Here is a 23,517-nt window from a genome sequence, read left to right on the forward strand (position 1 = left end):
GTGTGCCCCTTTAGTCTCATTTTGTTTTATGGGCCTGTCTAATCTTTGGCTGAAGGGTGAACCTCAGGAGTGACTTCATTACTGAGCTAAAAGGGTACCCAGGGGCCATACTCGCGGGGTTTTTCAGTCTCTGTCAGACCAGTAAGTCTGGTCTTCTTCTTTTTTTTTTTGGTGAGTTAGAGTTTTGTTCTACATTTTTTTTCAGCTCCATCCGGGATCCTCTGTTGTGATCCCTGTCAGGGGGGCTCCAATGTTTTATTCTGTGAACAGTGTACTGTTTTATTAAATGCATACTATTATTCTGTGTATGGAGTCCCTGGGTGGTGCAAATGGATAAGCACTTGGCTACTAACTGAAAGGCTGGCAGTTGAAATCCACCAGGGGGTACCTGGGAAGAAAAGGCCTGGCAATCTACTTCTGAAAGATCACAACGAAAACCCTATGGAGCTCAGTTCTACTCTGTAACGTGTGGGGTCACAATGAGTCAAAATCAATTCTCCAACAACTGATCTGGGGTGTGTGTGTGGCTTTTTTTTTTTAGTTTTATTCTGTGTATAATAAATAGCAAGGCAGTGTATGTGACATCCAGGATCTTTTCAAGAATAGTTCATATACATAATATATTATTAACACATTTGTCATAACTAGCACAAGAAAGTACCAGGGGATAAGAAGAGAGAAGGAAGATAAAGCGAACGACTTGGGAGAGAGAAAGAAGGGGACGACAGTTATGTTAAGGCCAATATCAATATCCATTTGAAAGAAGTTATGTGTCTATTAAAAATAATGTTTATGGAGTTCCAATCAAATAGTACAGTATGTTCACTATTTGACGAACCTCCTCTGCGCCAAACTTATAGCCACGATAGGGCAAATATAAAAAAGAAAACCAGAAGACAGAGTTAGGCTCAAAACAAAATAAATAGCTCCATAGCCTAGAAACAAACGAGAAAGTCAATGTAATGAGTGGGATTAAAATGTTCCTTGGGAGCTAAGCTCTTATGATAGAGACCAGAAGTGTTCTCTGTGAGATGGGGAACCAACGCCTGCCTCTCTGTTTGAAGTAGGGGCTGGGGAGAGGTACCTCTGTTTATGGGAAGAGGTCAAAGAAACTGCTGCTGCCTGGGTCCAGGGTAGTGGTGTGCTGTTGAATGTTTAATAAGTTCTCCAGGAAAAAAAAAAAAAAAGACCTGATTTATAGTGTTTATTGATTTTCACGGTGTAAATACTCCCATCATAGCCAATTTCAAGCTATCTATGTGATGTCACCGAATGAGGATATGGAATGAGATGGCCTTCGTGCCCCATTATGTAGTAGTTCCCCCATACAGTTACAAAGGCTGTGAACAACCTTTAGAGCACTGTTGTTGTTAGATGCTGTCTAGTTGATTCTGACTCACAGCGACCCAATATGACAGAGCAGAACTGTCCAGTAGGGTTTCCTAGGCTGTAATCTTTACGGGAGCAGATTGGCAGGACTTTTCGCCCAAGGAGCTGCTGGTGGATTTGAACCACCAACCTGGTTAGCAGCTGAGCACTTAACCATTCTGTCACCAGGGCTCCTTTTTAAGAGCACAGATAATAGTAATAAAATAAGTAGAATAAGTAGGAAGTGATGAGTTTTGAGTATTTATTACCATTGCCTTTTAATATAATTTACTTAATAGTAAATTTATATAATTTATTTTTTAATGATGGCTATTTAGCCACTAGCTCAAAAAATTCCCCCAAATCTCACTATCGGTCCTCATTAGTTGTTATAAGCTGGCTCGAGCACACCACCAGGATAGATATGTGAGTATAGGAGGGAAGGACAGACACGGGCTCAAGTCTAGGAACTGAAACATGTTTTCCCAACATCACTGTGGGGCAACAGCGGAAGCACGTAAAACCACTAGACAGGGAGGAATTAGTAAAGAGAGAAATAATGAGGGGAAAAATAAAACAACAACAACAAAAAATACCTCTTATTCAAACTGGATCTATAATCAAGAATTCCAAAGCCCATGAGGGAATCTCATGCTAATTAGGACAGCCCACAAACTCTTCAATCACGAACATGAATTCACTCCAGATGAAATTAATTATATAACTGTCTGACAAAGATTTGAAATAAACACGCTTAGGGTATCCAATGAGATTATTAAAGGGCTAATATCCGTAAGGAGACCTGGTGGCACAGTGGTTAAGAGCTACGGCTGCCTACCAAAAGTTCGGCAGTTCAAATCCACCAGCCACTCCTTGGAAACCCTATGGGGCAGTTCTCCTTGGTCCTATAGGGTCACTATGAGTCGGAATCAACTCGACGGCAACGGGTTTGGTTTTGGTTTTTTTAATATCCATAAAGAACAAGACGGTATGACACAAAACAGGCATAAATCAAACGAGAAGAGTTGGTGATGAGACATTGGAAATGGTGGATAAAAAACGGACAAAACCATTAAAATTTAAAAGAAAACAACCCTCAATAAATGGCATAAATTCTAGACTGGACACTAATCAAAGAGAAATTAGTGAATTAAAAGACAGAATTGAGGAACTGAGACAGACGACGGCACAGAGACCCAGACACAAGCAACGGGAACAAGCAACTGCAAGAACCTAAAACAGATGAAGCAGTATCGACAGACACTTCAGACGAACCACAGCAGGAGAAGGGAGGAAGTGACAGCCATGATTATTTGAAGAAATAACAGATGAGAATGTCCCAGAAATGAGGACACAGGTCCTCAGGTGATAAGTATTAAGCAGAATAAACAAAGATTAGTTCTTGCTCACATATATCACAGTAAAATTGTGGAACATCAAAAAGAAAAAGGAAAACCTTAAAAAATATATCATCGAGAAAATATTATTTACAAAGGAGTGACGATTAAGACAGATAGCAGGCATCTCAGCAATAACCTGACACGCCAATGCGATAATGTACTATACTTATGAAAGAGGTTCCATTGGGGGAAACTGGGTGTGATAGGCAGAATAATGTCCCTCCCCTCCAAAGATCTCTAAATCCTAATGCTTGAAACCTGTGAATATGTTGTGTTTTATGGCATGGGGAAATTAAGATTGCAGGTAGAATTTAAATTGCCAATCAGTTGACTTTAATATAAAGAGACTGCCCTGGATTATCCGAGTAAGCCCAATGTAATCACAAAAACCCGCTGCCATTGAATTGACTCTGACTCATAGCAACCCTATGAGTCAGGACAGGGTAGAACTGCCCCATAGACTTTCCAAGGAGCACCTTGTGGATTCAAACTCCTTTAAATGTGGAAGAGGGAGGCAGGAAATTGATAGTCAAAGAAGGAGATGTCAAAAGGGAAGCAAGGTTGCAGTGATGTGATGTGTGGACTCAGGCTGCCATTGCTGGCTTTCAACATGGAAGTGGGCCATAAGCCAAGGAACACAGGTAGTTCCTAGAAGTTGGAAAGGGCAAAGAAGCAGATTCTCCTCTAGAGCCTCCACAAGGAACACAGTCCTGCCAACACCTTGTTTCCGGGAAATCAGTCATCCACTCACTCAGCTGACTTTTTCATTCAGCATTATACTTTTGGGAGCTACTAATAAACGTGCTTTTCACTGCTGCATAGGATTCTTGTAGCTCTGGTGGCCTTTACCCAAACGTTCTTTTCTTTTTGCATCTAGTCTAAATAATCATTATCTAACCCATTCTCTTTTCCTGTAACGTAACTCTATCAAGAGTAAATCTTGATACTCTTGAATCGGTTTATCAGAGGCCTTTTCCACTGCAGCAAGATTATAATAAATCTTTCATGTGTGCTCACTGAAAACAAAACAAACAAAAAAATAGCAACAAAGGAAGAAGAAAAGAGGTTGTAAACAGATAATCTTGGAAAATCAAAAGAAAGGTGATACTGCAATATTAAAATCAGACAAAAAATAATAGAACTTAAGGGCAAATGCATTAAGATAAAGAGGGATACTAAATAATAATTTAGGAAGTACACCAAGAAGATAAAACAATCATGAACTTATAAGCATCTAACAATCTAGCCTCAAAATCTATAATGCAAAAATTGATAGAATTATAAGCATAAGTTGATTAAATTGTGAATATATATTAAGACACAAAATAAGTCTCCACAAATACCAAAGCCCTCAATGTGATTAAAACAATAACTTTAAAACAGTTAGAAAAAAATATATAGAAAAATATCTTTTTGACTTTAGGTAGAGAAGGATTTCTTAAACAAGACCCAAGAAGTAAAAAGCCAGAAAGAAAAAGAAAAGCAGTAACTTTTACGATCTTAAAACTGGAAACTTCTCTATAATGAAAGACATTAGATATAAGGTGAAAAGTGAAAGACTCAAAGGAAATAGTTACAACACATATATCAGCGAGCTCCGGAATATATAAAGAACTCCTAGAAAATAAGAAAGAAAAAAGCTCAATGCGAAAATGGGCGAAGGATATGAATAGGAAATTTACATAAGGGAGAACATAAAATGGCCATTGATCATATGGAAAAATGCTTAATCTCAGTGATGGTCACAGAAATGTAAATTAAAACAAAGACTCCATTTCATGCCTATCAAACAGCAAAAATTTTAAAAGTTTGATAACACCAGTGAAGAAACGTCACCTTAAACCCTGCTTACGGGAGAGTACATTGGTACACCACTTCTTAGAGTGCTTTGGCACAATGTAGTAAATTTGAGGACCACTGTACTCTCTGACCCAGTAATCTACTTCTGAAATAAAAGCCTATGGATCACAATGGTCTGATCCCATTGTTCACAGTGTCACCATGAGCTGGGGGCCAAGTGATAGCAGCTAACAACAACAATCCCACAATAAGAGGTACTTCCCAGCCTTAAGTGAATGCTTATTGCAACAATATTTGCAATATTTTGAAAAGCAAAATAACCCAAACAAAGGAATTGATGAAAAAAGGTTATATTAATATGCTTGAAAACTATAGAGCAGTGAAAAGGAAGTGTATTAATGGATCTCAAAAGTATAACATAGAGTAAAAAATGTAAGATTCTGAACACAATATCTTATTTATGTAAATTTAAAAAACAACATATACACAAAAACCTGTATTATAGATATAGCAATATGTACATATCAAAAAAAAAAAAAAAAAAAAAAAAAACCCAAACCAAATCCATTGCCCTCAAGAGGGCTGTGACTCAGTGACCCCAGAGGACAAAGTAGAACTGCCCCATGGGTTTCCAAGGAGCGGATGGTGGATTCGAACTGCTGACCTTTTTTAGTTAGCAGCTGAGCTCTTAACCACTGAGCCACCAGGGCTCCAATATGTACATAAAAATATTAAAAACTGATTTAAGTATATACATCAGATCCACTCTGAAGAGCAGGGAAGAAGACAAGGATTGGGAAGGGTGGGAAAGAAAGAAGGAAAAAGGAGGGTGAAGGAAGAAAAAGAAAAAAAGACATGAAGGAAATATGTTCAAAATGTTTACAGCAGTTGCTCCTGGTTGGTAGGACTCCAGGAGACTTGAAACAGAGCTCTCATGACCATAGCCCTGCGGGCTGACAAATGGGCCGCCCACCTGTGGGCAGGAGTGGCGATCTGCTAGCTGCGGTGTAGAGCTACTATTGCAAAGGAAGGTGACTCAGTTTCCCTGCTTAAAACAGTCAAGAGTGGGGAGAAACAGATATTTCCATTTACAAACAGGTATAATTTATTTCAGAAGGCAATCTAGCCTTATCTTCTCACAATTTACTGCGTATTCCCCCTGACCCAGCAAAACCATTTTGGGAGAAATGTATGCTGCCAAAGTACCCAGGATAAACATAAAAGTACGTGTGTTATGTCTGTGTGTATAAATATACAGTACAATGTTCACTGAGGCTCTGTTTGTAAGATTCATTTACAGGAGACTGGATAAATTACTGTACGTGCATTAAAAAACGAGGTAGGTTTACATGCACCAGCATTGAAAGACTCTAAATACATTATTTAAGGACAAACAGCAAACTGTCAAAAAATTAAAAAAATGTACATTTGAGAGTATGTGCACATACCTCTGTACCCCACAACTGAATGGGAGAGAAGTATAATCCTCAACTGCTAATAACAGGTGATTTCATGGGTAAGGGGGATAGGAGTGGTGTTAACAAGGGATGGGGGGGGGCTAGTTTCTACCTTATTTTTATTACTACCGTATAAACGTTCATAACGATCATGGATTGGGTGATCAGGGAGAAAAATGGTGATCCAGGTGATCTGAACAGCGACAGACCTGGGTAGGGATGAGTGAAGGGATGGAGTTGGACTCTGCTGCCTCCTCGGAAGGACACCAGGGCGAAAGTGCGTGCAGTTGTGCAGTTCAAGATCTGCAGCTTGAACCGCAGGGCTGGGTGCTTCATGGGTCCGAGTCACAAATAGAGGACTGACCGGGTTGGACCACAAAGACTGCAGAGGCTGTGGAAGCGGTTACTTCCCCTCTAGTCCTCCTGGAGTTTCCCAGCCTCATGCCTGTGCCTCTTGGGGCACCGATGGGCGCATGTGCCATTAGACCCTCCTCAGGATGCTCGTAATGGCCAGACAGAAAGCACTTAGCAGCATTATTTTTTTTTTTGTATGCTAAATTATGTTTATGAAATTTGGCTCTTTATGCCTAATTTATAGTTACAAACTGTACTATTTTGGAAGGAATGTTTGGCAATTTTGAAAGTAGCTCGCATTAGCCATAATTAGCTATAAAAACTCATTTATGTTTAAATTTCACACCGTATTTATTGGCATTCGCAGAGAGAGGAGCATCAAAGGTGATTGTTCAAGTGACCGGCAGGATGTTCAGAGCGGACCTCACTGGACCGGGAGAGCTGGGCTTCTCTGTAATATCTATGTTCTCTTTCCTGCCCCTGGGACTTGGGCTTACTGTTAATGCCCTAAGTCACAGAATCACTTGAGGATTCTTAGATTAGCAAAGATGCCTAACAGGTACCAAAAATGAAGACGAAATAGATGCCAGCAAGCAAAGCAATCAAGTTCAAAACCTTCTGAAAACACTAGCTGCTGACTGAACCCCCAGAGACCTTGCACACCTAACCCAAAGTCACACAACTAGAAAACAGGGCAGCCAGGGTCAAAAATCAGACACTTGATGTCAGAGCCCATGCTCCTAACCAGCCTTCCAAACTCAGGTTCTGTTTGCTTTGGGGCGTTGGGCAAGTTACTGAGCCTTCCTGAGCCTCGATTTCCTTACTGGTTTCATTCTTGGCCAGTGCACCTCATACGCAGCCACCCGTTAGTGGAGGCTTGCTTGTTGCTATGATGCGAACAGGTTTCAGCAGAGCTTCCAGACTAAGACGGACTAGGAGGTAAGTCCTGGTGATCTACTTCCGAAAATCAGCCAATGCAAAAACCCTATGCATCACAACGGTCTGATCTGCAACCAATTATGGGGATGGTGCAGGACCAGGCAGTGTTTTGTTCTGATGTGTACGGGGTCACCATGAGTAGGGGGCTGACCTGATGTTAGCTAACAATAAGATGAATAATAACAACACCTATCTCACAGGTGGCAGAGAGGTTTAGAGGCGGGCACGGATGTCTGTAACAAGCATCCACAGTAGGTGCTTATTACCTGCCAGAAGTTTTCTCCAGGCGCAGGGCCAGCTGCTCCCTGATGGAGGGGGACACAGACACAGCATGTTACCCAGCAACATGCAGACCCGGCCCAAGTCATAATCCTGTACCTTTCATGCTGACGGGCTGAAAGGCGTTGTAGGACTTTTTACCCATGTTGGCTTTCTATTAGCTTCTGATAGGGAAGCATTGATTCACAACTCAATGGAGGTAAGGAATGCATTAATAAATCATGGTTCCCTGGGCAGGAGATTGATTTTAGAGGTGTTTTTGGGAGTTGTGCAGAATTTCCATTCAGGCTGTTCATCAGTCATCCGTGGCCGACATGCCTCTATGGTTCCTTAATTGAGATTACATATAGATTGTTTTTGAATTATGAACTCCTGTGAGGAGATGACAGGCATCTTCTTGCATTACCAGAAGAGCTCCCAGCAAAGACAGCCACTGCATCCACACAGGATGACTTCCGTGGTGTTGGCTTTATATTTATTTCGCCACGGTATCAAGTCATAAAGACACTATAAAAGCTATTTTTAAGCTATCTCGATTCAAATTCATTTCAAATCGATCAGAGGATTGCGATGCCATCTCCGTATAAGTTACTACTCTAATATCAGAAACTTGCTTCCAGTCAACCAGGAAACAGGGATGATGATGTACAATTCTCATGTTGAAACTGACTTCCATAATGCCTTGCTGTTACTTACTTAGGCCTGGAAAATGTAAACAAATTCTAATTGGATGGTTTTTATTTTTATCCTGTGTGAGTATATGTTGACAAAAATGCTGTGCATCTTTACGTTGCCAGCTGTAACAGTGAAAATTGTGTCATAAATCATTAGTCACACTCAATTTCTTCTGCCTTAGCAGTTGGCAAAGAATGTGACTTGTACAAAAATGAAAAGAAAGAAAGATTGGGCTGCAGGTACAGAAAACCAAAAAAAAAAAAAAAAACACCCATTGCTGTGGAGTCGATTCCAACTCCTAGCGACCCTATAGGACAGAATACAATGGCCCCACAGGGTTTCCAAGGAGCACCTGGTGGATTCAACCTGCTGAACTTTGGGTTTGCAGCCATAGCTTTTAACCACTATGCCACCAGGGTTTCCTGCAGGTACAGAAGCAGGTATAGATAACCCCTCCTGTAGGTAAAGATATTCCTCGGCAGGCAGCCAAGATGACTCAGGCCTTGAAGACAGGGGTCCCAGCTGCTGGGCAGTGGCCTGGGATGGCCAAGGGGCAAAGGAGGAAAGAGAGGTTTTGTAAGCAGGTCTGGGAGGTGCAGGCTGCTACTACAAGAAGGGGGAATGGACAGTGACTAATGGGCAGGGGGTTTCTTTCTGGGGTGATGAAAATGTTCTAAAATTGATTGTGATAATGGCTGCACAACTCTGAATATACTGAAACCTATTGAATTGTACACTTTAAACAGGTGAATTTTATGGTAAGAGAATTATGTATCTCAATAAAGCTGTTGCCCCCAAAAAGGAGAAGAGTGACAACAGTAATACCTATCTTACCGAAGATCTACTATGGACCAGGTACTGTGAGCAAGCCTCTTTACATGTATTATTTTTCATTTTCAACATTTCTCAAATACATTATTGTCTATTGGGGGAGGGGGGAGAGACAGCCCCCTTGTCTCAAGGTGGGACCAACTCTGTGGTGTAGTTAGTGCTCCAGAGGCTCACATGGGTCAGGTTGAAGTCAGGCTCCAGCTGAAACCACACCCTTCCTTGGCTTTGTTCCATACCCTGACTTGCTTCCTCACAGCCCTTCTTCTGCCAGCCCTCACTCACATGGACTCGAACCCTGACTCAGGCTCTGCTTCCAGAGAACCCTACCCAAGTCAGTGATGCCACTAGCATTCCATCTGTGAAACGTGGAAGCCATCCCAACGTTCAGTGTTATGGATTGGATTGTGACCCCCAAAATATGGGTTGAAATCCTAACCCCTGTACCTGTAAATATGACCCTGTTTGGAAACTCGAGTTTTCTTTTGTTATGTTAATGAGGCCATACCAGAAAGGATGGGTCCTAAACCTAACCACTTCTGGGTTGTAAAAAGAGCAGACTAGACACAGAGACACACTGGGAGGGTGGGGGGAGACAGAGGACAGAGGACACCAAGGAACTCCAAGGACCTCCCAAGATTACTGACAAAGAAGGACCTCCCACAAGAGCTGGCGTCCTGAATTTGGACTTCTAGCCTCCCGAATTGTGAGAAAATAAACTTCTGTTCTTGAAAGCCACCCACTTGTGGTATTTGTGTTATAGCCGCACTAGGAAACTAAGAGGTGAAATAAACATGCCCTAAGTCTCATGGGTAAGAGGTGAGCCCAGGCCACCTGACTTCTCCTACCACCCCTCCCCCAACTTAAAAAACAACAAAGGCTTTCCATGAGGGCTTCAGCTTGCTAACACGGCTTTAACATTTTCTTTCCATTATTTATCTTTACTGTTTTTGCTGCCTTCAGATGCAGTGCACGCCTTAGGAGAGCAGCTGAATAAACCGTGGTACCTACACACAGTGTGGCCATAAAAAAGGATGACAACGATCTCTATGAACTGATACGGAATGATTTCCAAGAAAAACTGCCAAGCGAATAAAGCAAAGCACAAAACAGCCTACATAACAGGCTACCTTTTCTATAAGAAAATGAGAATGCATATGCATGTGCACACACATGATGTAGGCAGCTTACCCACAAATGAATCAGATACGCATTTCCAAGATCTCTTGCACATAATCAAATAATAAAGCAACTGAGGTAAAATGTCAGCCACAGATAAATCTGGGTAAAGGGCAGATAGGTGTTCTTTTTACTATTCTTATTTTTGCAGCTTTTCTGTAAGCCTGAAAATATTTCCAAAAAAAAGCAAATGCATGCTTCCTAAAAATAAACATTGTAAAAATAGAGCATAAAAAAAGGAAATCTCCTGTAACCCCTCTTTCCATCTTGTTCACTGTCTATTTGCAGATAATACAAATATTAGCTACTGATCTATAGAAATACACATGATTTGTGTGTAAGTTTTATCCACGTGTATTGTATATGTAAGTTGTTGCTGTGTGAGTTGTTGTCGAGTCTATTCCCACTCGTGGTGACCCCATGTGTGCAGAGCAGAACTGCTCCACAGGGTTTTCAAGGCTGTGACCTTTTGGAAGCAGATTGCCAGGTCTGTCTTCCGAGGTGCCTCTGGGTGGGTTTGAACCGCCAACCTTTCGATTAGTAGTTGAGCACTTATAACACAAATCTGCTGGGGGTTCTGAGAAGGGCTGCATTTCTTTTAGCAAGTCCTCTTTTCTGCCTCTGAGTGTTGTCACGTCTGAACATGGTGTCCAGAATGATAATACACGTATATAAAAACACATGATTTCACAAAAAGGGGATATGCTATATATAGACTCGCAACTTGCTTTTATTCACTTAGCAACGTATCTTTTCATTGTTCCACCCAGGACATACAGCTCTATCTCAGAGCTACCCTCTAAGATCTTGAAAACTGAAAACCGGGATATAAAAATCTAGGCTGGGAAATTATCATATATATTATATTATAGCAATAAAAATACTGTTAAGTGGGAGGTTGGGTGGTTTCAGAGCCTTTCAGCCCTCCAGAGACAGCTCAGGTTCATGGGGTCACTGGGTTAGTGCCACTTCTCAGATGGCACTGGGGAACCTCGGGCAGCGGCCGCCCGTGGTAGGAAGGAGCCTTGTCTGGGCAGCCACAGAGGCTGGTTATCAGCAGAGGAGCCCAGTCTGTTCCTGTCTGCTGCAGGATCGTTAGCACAAGAGGGGAGACTCCCTGGGGTCGGGAAGCACCCAACCCAAGCAGCTCTGCCTCTGTGTGACCTGGAGGGGTGGGTGGGGCCTATCTCCTACTGGAGTCTGGCCACTATCTTCTGAAGAGTGGGTGTGAGAGGCTGGGGAGAACATTCCGGCTCTGCTGAGCCACTGCTGGAAACCTGGGTTCATGCCTCTCCTCTTGTGGGTGCTACATAACACCCAAACATCTGGTCACCTCCCACATTTGCTCAGATGTCTGGTCCATGTGACGTGAAACATCTGGCTTGTTTTAAGGATTCACAGCTTTAGATTTAGATTTCCTTCCTTCCTTCTCCTCTTTTTAAACGTTTTGCTTGGGTAGTGTACTGGGTTGGACGGTGTCTGCCCAGAATTCACGTCCACCTGGGACCTGTAGATGTGACCTAATTTGGAAATAGTCTTTGCATACGTTAGCAAGTTACGATGAGCTCATACTGGATTAGGGTGGGCCTTAAATCCAATATGATCAGTGCCCTCATAAGAAGAGTGAAATCTGGACACAGAAACACAGACACCCAGGGGAGAAGACCACCTGAAGATGGAGGCTGAGACTGGAGTGATATGTCGACAAACAAGGAATGCCCAGGATCGCTGGCACCCACCCGGAGCTAGGACTGAGGCAAGGAAGGATTCCTCCCTAGAGCCTTCAGAGGGAGCATGGCCCTGCTGACCTCCTGATTTCAGACTTGTAGCCTCCAGAACTGTGAGGGAACAAATGTCTTGTTTTAAGCCCCCGGTTTGTGTTACTTCGTTCCAGCAGCCATAGGTGACCCATACAGATAGAAACCAATGGCCCGGGTGTAGAAATGAGCTTCCCCCAGGGCCAGCTCAAACTCTACAACTTGAAAAGAGTTCTCTTCTTTGTTTTAAGGTATTTCCAGTTTCCTCCCCTAAAAGAAAGTAATAATAAGAGCCATGTAAATTACTCTTTCCTTGCCTCACCTCCATAATAACCAGCAAAAGCTATATGCTTCCACTTCCGAGGCTCCTCTTAAGTTAAAATGCAAGAAGGTGGGAGGGGGCTGACGTTACTGGTCATGACAGCAGAGAAGTGGCCCAGAGAACAACCAAGGACTGTATATTTTCAGCTTAATTGGGATGGAAGTGGTTCTACCGCGTAAGTGCTGGGGAGGAAGAAAGGATGGAAAGAGATTCACTGGTCAGACACCACCACACCAACCCCTGGAGACAGCTGAGAGGCGCCCATGTTCCTGTTTATGACACAGCGTCTCCCACGTCCAGCCCACCTTACGAAGGCCACTCGTCTTCCCGCCCTGCTGGGGCGCACTGACGCTCGCAATCCAGGGAAAAGAGCGGTATTCTGAGGAAGAAATTATTCTCCAGTGCCTGGAGGTGCCGGGCTGCCCTTCACGTGTCCAAGTCCCAGGAGTATGGTTAGAGCACAGTGTCACTCTTCCTTACCCCAGATGTGAGGATTAACTCTGCTCCCGTAAACTTCAGACTCACTTCCCCTTATTCCTTTTCCACAGACAAAGCAATGCTCAACCTTTTATTTCCTCCCCTTCTTGGTGACTTGGAAATTCACAATCTGTGTGAAATATGCAAGAGGAGGGGACGTACTTTCTTAATACTGACATTTGTTTGGTTGCCAGGAAAGCAGTGGCAGCCTGGAGTGCGAACCAAGTGTGTCGGACAGGAGTCGGAGGTCAGAGGACATGGGTTTGAATCTCAGCGCTGCCATTTCCAAGCTGTGTGAGCTTGGCACGTCCCTTAACCTCTCTGAGCCTCGGTTTCCTCATTGGAAGGCAGGACTAATGCCAACCATGCGCAGGGTTGTGGCAGAGATCAAATGACAATCATACATATCCGAGGTGGCACTGCAGGAAGCCATGTGTCACGTACTCAGTCGGCACTCAATAATTATACTTTCCTCTCATCCTTCTCTAAGTAAGTGATCAGATCTTTTTTTCATTCCTACAAATTACATCTTTTTCGCTATTCATAATTTCCTCTTTATTTTTAAAAGAGGATAGCTGGCTTGCGCGTGCGATGGAGTGCAGGGCACACATTAACGTTTCAATACAGAATGGACAATTTTCTAGATTTCCATTACCCAGTTTCCATGCCTGATCCTAATAAACACAGCTGTCAGGACAAGAGGCTCATTAAAAAGATTGTTTTGACTGATGGAATGTTCATGTATCAAATTGGAAATCCATCCAAAAATACTTGAGGGAGTAGACAGAGGTGGTGGCAAGCCAGGGGAGGGGAACATTCTGCAGAATGTTAAAAATGAAATTTGACAGGGAAAAAGTGCTCTACCTCTGCCTAGGAGAGGGACGGTGCGGCCACCCAGGCGTGAGGACCTGAAGTCCGTCTGTTTCTATGTTAACAACTGGAGACAGGGGGGATCTAATCAGGCAGCGATCCCCTAGAGAAGGCAGCATGAGTGGAATATCTCGTTTCCCTACAGAAGCCTCTCCTCCTCTGGACTCCAAGGCACGTCTCCCCTGTTCCCGCTTGGCCTTCTTCTAGTGCTCTCGATGGTGCCTCCCCGGGCTCTGCCCATGACCTTGTCTCACCCTTCCTCACTCAGCCTCTGCCGTAACTTCAGCAACCCCATCTGCCAGGGATTCCAAATCATTTCCCGGGCTTGGCTCTTCAGCTGCTCACCCACATGTCTCTACCTGACGTCCTGACAAGCACTGCAAACTCAACTCACTCACACTCTTTCACTCAATGCCTGCTCCTCCTCTTGTGGGCTTAACAGGACCGGCACCCACTGAGCCACCTAACCCAGGGATGTGGGAGTCGCCCTATACTCTCCCTCCTCCTGGTCCGTGTGCGTCCTGTCATTGCTGCGTCGGTCTGACTCGCTCACACCTGCTCTCTCCTCTCCATTCTCATGTAGCCTTGCACAGTTGCTGGTCTCCAAATCCTCCTGCTTTCCAGTCTTGCCCTCCTCTCTGGCCCCAGGGGCTATGGTGACTTAAACAAGTAAAAGGCGTCTGTGTGTGTGTTTGTTTATTATCTATCTCATAAAAAGAAAGGAGGTGGGCAGTCCAGGGTTGGTGTAGTCACCAAGGACTTCATTAAGGGCCCAGGCCCCTTCTGTCTTTTTCCTGCCCCATCCTCAGCTTGTGGCTTTGATCCTCAAGACTGCAAGACAGCTGCTGGGCTTCCAGGCACTGCATCCAAGTTCCAAGCAGGAAGAAGAGAGAAGGGCCAACAGAAAGCTTTCCTGGAAGCCCTGCTTGGAAAATTTCAGAACTGGGTCATGTAGCCACACCTAGCTGCAAGAAGGTTGGAAAAGGGAGTATTTTCAGCTGGTCACGCTGGCACCCTGAACAAAACCAGGGTTAGGAAGCTCGGTTAGGAAGGAAGAAAGAAGAAATGCATACTGGACAGACTGAACAAGGCCAGCTCTCTGAAGTGCAAAACCTGACTGTGCCACTCCTCCACTTACAACCTTTCCATGGTGCCCCATCACCCGTATGAAGAAACTCAGTCTCCTTAGAACGGCACCGCAGCGCATCCTGACCTGGCTCCTGCTCCCCGTCAGCAAACAGGGTGACTCCACCTGGGCCGTACTCTAGTCACAGTGAGCACCTTCAGTGCCAGCTCTGGTACATGCCGGGCTGCTCTCTGGCCCTGGCCTTTGCCCGCACTATGTCCTCTGGCTAGAATACTCTTTCCTTCCCACATCTGCCTGATGAGCTTATTCATCCTTCAAAACCCAGATCACTCCTTCCTCCTCTGGGAAAACATCCCTGGCCAAGCTGAACAGAGCTGATTCTCCTTCCTCTAGCTCCCTCCTGTTCCTTGCACATTCCTCTACTCGTCTTCTAAGTTCTCATTCGCATCTTGGTTTCCCCTTCTGGCCTGTGAGCTCCTTAAGGGGCAAAGACCAAGTCTATGCAACTTAATATCCATCCCCAGATGAACAGCATATAGCTGCTGCTCTGCAAATGACTGCTGGCTAAATAAGGGATGGATGGATGGATACAGGCATGATTGGATAGTGGTTGAGTATATGAAAATTGTGTAACCCATACATGAATTTTAGTAGGAATCCTGGAGAAGAAATTCAAATCTCCCCTCTTTGCTGGTATTATCAAAGGGAAAAGGAGAGTTCTGGTATTTTCTAATACTGCAAAAGAATTACTGCGTTTCTTATAGAAGGAGGCCTGATGTTACTAAAATGAGCATGGACGTGAGAGATAGTGGAATGAGCGCTGATGCAGAATCTCCATTACCTAAATGCCAAATGACAAGTTACTTTACCTCCCTGAGCATCCGTTTCCTCAATTTTAAAAAGGGGATGATAACAGATCCCTCGCTGTGTTGTCAGGAGCTTCACAGATGATGTTCAAAGCCCTGGCTCCGCTGGCTATCACACACCGGGGATACAATCAGCACCGTTTTTGAAATGAGGTGTGAACGCGGGGATTTCTTTCTTCCTTGTTCTAGGAGATACTGCTGGCTGCCTTCCAATATCCATGCCCTTCCTGTTTCTCCTTTGCCAAAGGAATTCTGACTCTGTTCTAAAGAGGCGGGCAGTCCTCCTTCTCTGGAAGGTCAGGGGCTTCAGGGGAGCCTGCCTTCATCCCCAGAATCAACATCAAAGCCAGCTGTGGCGAGTGTCTTCCTGTGGTCACTTGAGGGAGGAAGGGGCCTGTGGTCCAGGTCTAGATATGGAGATGTGAGAGGAAATCTGCTGGGGGGTCCTGGAAAAGGCTGCATATCTTTTAGCAAGTCCTCCTTTCTGCCTCTAGGTGTTGTCAAGTCTGAACGGGGTATCCAGAGCAGCAGCCACCATTGTGAGAAGGTAGAAGCTACAGAAGGAACCACACCATGGATGGCAGGGCAGAATCCCGAGAAGAACCTGACCACTGAGCCCCCAGGCTGAGAGCCCGCATCACATCTTCTACTTACATGAGAGAATTTAAAAAAAAAAAAAAAAATGCTGTTGAGTTGACTCTGACTCATGGCGGCCCCATGTGTATCAGAGTAGAACTGTGCTCCATAGGGTTTTCACAGACTCATCTTTCGGAAGTACATCACCAGGACTTTTTTTCAAGGTGCCTCTGGGTGGACTTGAACCTCTAACCTGTCAGTTAGCAGCTGAGCATGTTAAATGTTTGCACCACCCAGGGACTCTGCATGAGACTAGCCCTTATTCTCTGAGCCAGGCAAGGTGGGGTTTCCTGATATGGTCAAGAATGACAACAGGATCCTGTCCTTTCTAAAACAGTCTCTGCATTTGGGGTGAGCAATGATCAGTTTTTGAACACACCTAAGTCTTCCTTTGGATGTTCTTACAAAACAGCAGAGTTCACAGGCCACCCAAGGCTCGCAGGAGTTTTCTTTTTAGAGCTGGGATGAGGTCGGATGCTGCTGGAGTACTGTTCCCTCAATGATCCTCTTGGCATCCTTTCTACTGTCTGTGAAATTGCCTTCCCAGGAACCATGTGTTCAACGGGACAAAGGCACAGATCCAGGCAGTGTTGCCACACAGTCTTGGTCGGGGAGGGGAGAGCGGAGGTGGGGAAGGTGGCACGCAGCCTTAGGCCATGTCTGTATGAGAACTCAAAGCAATCTGGAAGTGAGAAGCAGACAATACATACTGGACACAGAGTGTGAGTTATTAAAAGGCACAAAACATGTATCAGGGCCACAATAGATGGACCCTGACAGAATGGAGAAACATGTGAAATAGAACCTCAAATTCTTAAAAGCAAACAAATAAAAACAAAAAACAGACCTACTGGACTGGCTGAGACTGGAGGACTCCCTCAGACTATTGCCCTGAGATACTCTTCAAACCTTGAACGGAAACTAACCCGAGGCCACCTTGTAGCTAAATAACAAAGTGACTCACAAAATAATGGATATCACCAGTAAGTACTGCGCTTCTTTAAAAAGTCACCTATATGAGACCAAATGGTCAACACTACTTTAAAACAAAGATGAGAATGTAAGGGGGCAGGGACACTAGATTACTGGAAATGGAACAACTAGAACAAAAATAACGAGAATGTCCACACATTGTGAAGAACGTAACCAACGTCACTGAACTTGTGTAGACATTGTTGAAAGGGAACCTAAACTTCTGTGTAAACCTTTACCAAAAACACAATAAAATATTACTAAAAAAAAAAAAGACCCCAAACTTGGTGAACTGAAAACAAAAAAAAATCTAGCAGAACCATTTCTGCCCTGATTTAGATTTTCAGCCTTTTACTTGTGGCTAGAAGACAGGAAGTTTGGAAAATGCTAAGTGGCAGATGATGTCTTTGAAAAGAATGGACGGCTTTATAACTGGTATACTTAAATGTAAGTGCCGACTGCAGATTGATCTTAAGTACCTAGACCAGGGTTCAGCAAACGACAGCTGTCCATCCGTTTTTACACAGCCTATGAGCTAACCATATTTCTTACATTTTTAAATGGTACATTTCAAATGGTTATATAAGTATCTGTGTAATATCCTCAAGTTTGCCTCTTGTAATCCATGCCCTAAAGAACGCTGGTGATGCAGTGGTTAAAGCACATGGCTGCTAACCAAAGGGTGGTTCGAACTTGTCAACCACTCCACTGGAGAAAGAGGTGGCAGTCTGCTTCCATAAAGATTACAGCCTTGGAAACCCTATGGGGGCAGTTCAGCTCTGTCCTATAGGGTCACTACGAGTTGGAATCGACTCTACAGTAATGGGTTTTTTTTTGTTTGTTTAATCCACGTCCTGAGCTGGTTCCCTGGCTCCTTTCTTGGCAGAGCCCTCCCTATGCTCCATTCTAAGGCTCCATGACTGGCCGCACCAGCTCCTTCCCAGAGGGGGTCCCTGAAGAAGGGCTGGAGGAGGAGCAGACACTGTGGATGAACAGGGGCACTCGCCCCCAACATGAGGTGTCCTGGCTCCTCTTGTCCTGCTGTCAACACTCATGCCCAGTGTATGTATGACACGTTAACACATCCTGGTCAACTGAACTGCAACCTGAGAAGGAGCCTGGGCCAAAGTCCTGAGACCCCATCCTGGCTCTGCCACTAGCAGCTGTGTGATGCTGGGTAAGCAGATTCATCTCTCTGGGCCTCAGTTTCCTTGTCTGCAATACCTGGCCAATCAGAGCAGAGCATATGTAGTGCAGTGCTTAGGAAGTGTAATTATTGTTGTTATATTAATATAAAATGCTTTAAAGGGCTTATGGAGCAAGGCTGATACTGGAGGAAGATGGCTGCCCTGTGGCTTTCAGTGCCCACTGGTGGCACACCGTGGAGTGTCTCAGGGCCACGGGACCCCAGCGTGGTCAGAAAGACGTGGATTCTGACTCCGGCAACACCCAGTAGTGGATCAGAGGTCAGAACTCAAGGGAAAAAAGGAAATGTGTTCCTTGAGCATCAATTATTTAATATTAAGTCTTCTAAATATTTTATAATAATAATGCTCAACATAATACGGATGAGAATGGTAATAACGGCACCCCATTACTGAGCGTGCTCACCAGGAGCCAGACGCTGTGCCAAGGCCCTGGATGATCTCCTCTAGCCCGCACAAGAACCTTAGCTGGGACTGTTTCCACTTCATAGCTTTGTGACCTGTGTTTGCCTGTCATGGAAAGGGTGGCTGTGGAGGGGGTGGTGACAGTGAGAGCAGACACTGACACTTGTGTGAGTGATATTAAAACTGAGCATGAACCAGGTTCTCAAGAAGCTAGTTAATCTCTTGTACTGTCCAGGAGAAACCGCTGTACTAGGTGTCGTCAGTGGTACCATGGAGGAAGTGAGGCTGGGAGACATCACAGTGCCTGAGGGAGACACAAGTACAGACCCTTGGGCCTCAATCAGGCAGCTGCCCCAGCAGGAGGCTCACTGGTTTCGGTGGCAGGTACACCTGTCTCTGAACACTGCCCCTTCTACCTGGGCAACCTGCAGGGAATGTTCCACGTCAGGAACCCCAAACGTGTGTAGGACATTGCTTTATAGAACGCAGACGTTTAAGACAAATTACTCTCCTCCTCGGGGGTGTCTATAAACCTTAAAATGGACTCAGGGGTTGGAGAGCCTCTGCACCTCACTACTAATGCGCTCCGTGTCGTCACCTGCATAGTGGATGTGGTTAGAGGCTGTGCAGCCTGTGATGAGGGGGCACCCAGGACAATGTCTGCACACAAGAGGCTTTAACTAAATGGGTGCTATTCTCTGACTTTCAAATTCACCATTGATATGCAAAAACTGTAGTTAAGTAAAATAAAAAACGATGAAATTAAAGCAAGTTCTAACTTATTTTACGTAGCAATATTCCAAATTGGTACTTGCACTGTGGGAAAGAGTAGGGAAAAAAGGTATCCTAAATGAAAGCCTGGTGGCACAATGGTTAAGAGCTATAGCGAGCTACACCTGCTAACCAAAAGGTTGGCTGTTCGAATCCACCAGCCACTCCTTGGAAACCCTACGGGGCAGTTCTACTCTGTCCTTTAGGGTCACTATGAGTCAGAATCAACTGAACAATTAGTTTAAATGAAAGCAGGGAGTCCTTGGGTGATGCAAATGGTTAACATGTTCAGCTGCTAACTGAAAGGCTGGAGGTCCACCCAGAGGCGCCTCGGAAGAAAGGTCTGGCAATCTACTTCTGAAAAGTCAGCCATTGAAAACCCTGTGGAGTGCAGTTCCACTCTGACACAGATGAGGTTGCTGTGAGTTGGAGTCGACTCAGGAGCAACTTGTTTTACTGGTTAAATGAAACCAAGTCCCATAAAGAAGAAACAACTTGAACTAGTAAGGAATTAAGAATGCTTAGCTAAGCTAGTAATACTTGAATTTTACAGAGAAATCTCACTGCTAATTTCAAAATGACACTAATTGCTATTTTTAATAAGTGACCTAAAAAAAGATGATATAATATTTTTACTTTCTAAACTTAAACAGACACTGCTGTTTCCCATTGCACTGGAGACTCATGTTGCAATGGGATTTTTCAACAGATTTTTCTGTTTTTCGCTTAGGAGTTATCTACGACACCAGCGAAGGAGCATTTATCTGTGTGGTTCATTCCTGCGTACTCGGTGCCCAGGCTCATGGCTGCTGCGATTTGTTGAATGAATAAATGCTGACTTAACTTCAGGAGTTAGCAGTACACATTTACACATGCCAGGTTCTCAATTTCTAAATATTTATCATCGGGACTCAATTTTAACTTTAATTAGCCCAACTGTTAAGGATACCTCCAAAGTGAGAAATGTCACCCATTCCTTCACAGCAGATGTAGCTCCAGCAGTTGGTTTCTTGTTTCGGTTTGTACTGAATGCAACACAGACATCGAGCGACTACAGCCTGATGGTATACAGTGAGCTGATCGAAGTGTAACACTGATCAAACCTTGGAAAACGAATTCAAGACCAAATTCTAGAAAATAAATTAACCAGGGTAAGATTTCTGAAGGTGACATACCCCCAGAAACTCTGGATTCTAAGGATACTTAAGAACAATGTTTTTTGTGAGTTCTCACTTGAACGTTGGTTAAAAAAAGAGCCATTGAGATTGCTGTTTTACAAAGCATTTTAAACAGAGGGCATCATAGGATGATTGCCATTGTCCGGGGGACATACTTGCTAGATTCAGAAAAATCTGACTATAAAATTAATCATTCAAAGGTATGTTTACTAATACATTAATCAGTGAGGTATGTGCTTCAAAAAAAATAAAGGGAACAATATCACCTGTGAGTGATACTGATACTTAAAAAAAATCATCTATATGAGACCAAACAGTCAACATTTACCCTGAAGCAAAGATGAGAGGGTGGGGGGAAGGGCAGGGAAGCTAGATTAATGGAAATGGAACAACCAGAATGGAAATAATGAGAATGCTCACAGAATGTGGAAAATATAACCAATGTCACTGAACAATAAGTACAGAAATTGTTAAATGGGAACCTAATTTGCTGTGTAAGCTTTCACCAAAAATACAATAAAGTACTTAAATAAATAATTAAATGGAGAGTTAAATTATATCACTAAATATACTAACTAGGAGTTTTTTGTCCAGTTCAGTGCTTCCCAACCTTTTTAACTAATACCCTTTTAATAAAACCAAAACTAGCATGTGTTCCTCATCCACTCTGAAAAATCTCACACTTGGTGAGGCACAGTCTGTCTTCCTGCTTACCCCAGGACCAAAAGGATTTCTGTCCAGCTTCGCTTCCTGTAGTTCGCATTATGAAGAGTCAATAATTCCTTCTTTTTTCAATCACTAAGTCATGTTATCAAACTGCAGGCATGTCCCCAAAGTGGACATGCCTCGTCTTGTCTCAAAATTCTCAGGTACACCCCTGCAAGAAGATCTGGAGCCCTTTCCCACTGGCCCCAGGTGTGAAAACACTGCTCCAGCCAATGGATGAAGCCAGAGGCTGACTAACAAACTCGCCCACCCTGGCGCTCAACAGTAACCCTGACCACCCAGGCATGGTGCTACCTGCTTTTATACACACATCGCCTTATCTGATTTTCACATCAACCCTATGAAGCTGGGATAAAACCTGTTGCTGTCAATTCCAACTCACAGGGACCCTACAGGACAGAATAAAACTAGCCCATGGTCTCCAAGGCTGTATGTAATCTTTAAGGGAGCAGACTGTCACATCTTTCTCTGCGGTATGGCTGCTGGGTTCCAACCGCCGACCCTTCTGTTAGGAGCCAAGTGCTTAACCACTGCGCCACCAGGGTGACTATAAGGCTGGGATAAGTGCCTCCATTTTACAGGAGAGAAAACTAAGGTAAAAAGACATTCAGCAGCTTATCTGAAGTCACCTGGCCAGGGAATAGCCAAAGAGGATTTGAATCCAGGTTGGTCCAAAGCTGAAGCCTGTTTGCTTAACTGCTATGCGCTATTGCCACACCCATCCTGTTCTGAATGCCGTGCTACCTTCACATATTCCCTTATCTACCTACTGTCCCTACTATTAACTTAATATTTGCTTTACATGGGTGACCTAGTTATGTTTTTTCCAATACATGTAAAAATAAACATCCAAGTATTAAGCCTTTGGCAGTTCAGTGGTAGAATTGTTGCCTTCCATGTGGGAGAACCATTCGAGTTTGATTCCTGGCCAATGCGCCTCATGTGCAGCCACCGCCCATCTGTCAGTGATGGCTTGCATGTTGCTAAATAGGTTTCAGTGGAGCTTCCAGACTAACATAGATTAGGAAGAAAGGCCTGGCAATCTACTTCAGAAAATCAGCCAGTGAAAACCCTATGGATCACAATGGTCTGATCTGCAACCAATCATGGGGCAGATCTGGCGCAGGACTGGGCACTGTTTTCATTCCATTCCGTTGGGTATAGGCTCCCCATGAGTCGGGGGGTGGGGGAGCGACTTGACAGCTGTTAACAACAACCACAACACTAAACATTTTAACTGCCCCCCGGTAGTCAACCCCTCAGGGTCACATCACGTGCTCCCAGTGAGTGTGTACCTCACCTAGGCACGCCCTCCAGTGAGGAACCAGAAAAGGCATGTTCTGGGTGGATCTTTCAGGGAGTCAGAGTTTCCACAATGAGGTCGCCAGGAGCACCCCAGAATTAGACACATATGTAGTGTGGACAAGGTTTCAGGGGGATCAGGAGTGTCACATTGCAATGGGAACATTTCTCTGCACCAAGGCTTGGAAAAAGATGGCTCCCAGGCCCACCGCTTGTTTTTGTAAATAAAGTTTTATTGGAACACAGCCATGGCCATTCATTTATGTATTATCTGTGGCTGCTTTTGTGCTAATGGCAGAGTTGAGTAGCTGCAAAAGACCATCTGGCCCACAAAGCCTGAAATATTTACTATCTGGCCCTCTACAGAAGAAGTCTGCTGACCCCTGCTCTAAGCCATGCATTTCCCATCTGTATTATATTTATTACCTAGAAGCTAACGCCGAGCAGATGTGAACTGAGTTTAATCTAATTCCATTCGAACCACTGTGTGCCAGTTTTGGCTAAGGGCTGGGCTTACAGAGGCAAATAAAGCTGGGATCCTATTTCCTGGAGTTTATAATCTAACAGAGGAATTAGGGTGTAAACAAATAATTTTAGTGCAACTCAGTAAGATGTTCAAGTAGGTTTTGCTGTTTTATTTTTCCTGCAAAGTGGACTGTGGAAA

At 44.1% G+C, this 23,517-nt stretch overlaps 1 protein-coding gene across 1 annotated transcript in view; it reads right to left on the minus strand.

The window, feature by feature from the left end:
- CPPED1 (calcineurin like phosphoesterase domain containing 1) overlaps positions 1-23,517 on the minus strand; it is a 119,040-nt gene that overhangs the window by 2,770 nt on the left and 92,753 nt on the right. The window lies entirely within an intron of this gene.

The sequence above is a fragment of the Trichechus manatus genome, unplaced genomic scaffold (assembly GCF_000243295.1).
Source record: "Trichechus manatus latirostris isolate Lorelei unplaced genomic scaffold, TriManLat1.0 scaffold00024, whole genome shotgun sequence".
Classification (NCBI taxonomy): domain Eukaryota; kingdom Metazoa; phylum Chordata; class Mammalia; order Sirenia; family Trichechidae; genus Trichechus; species Trichechus manatus.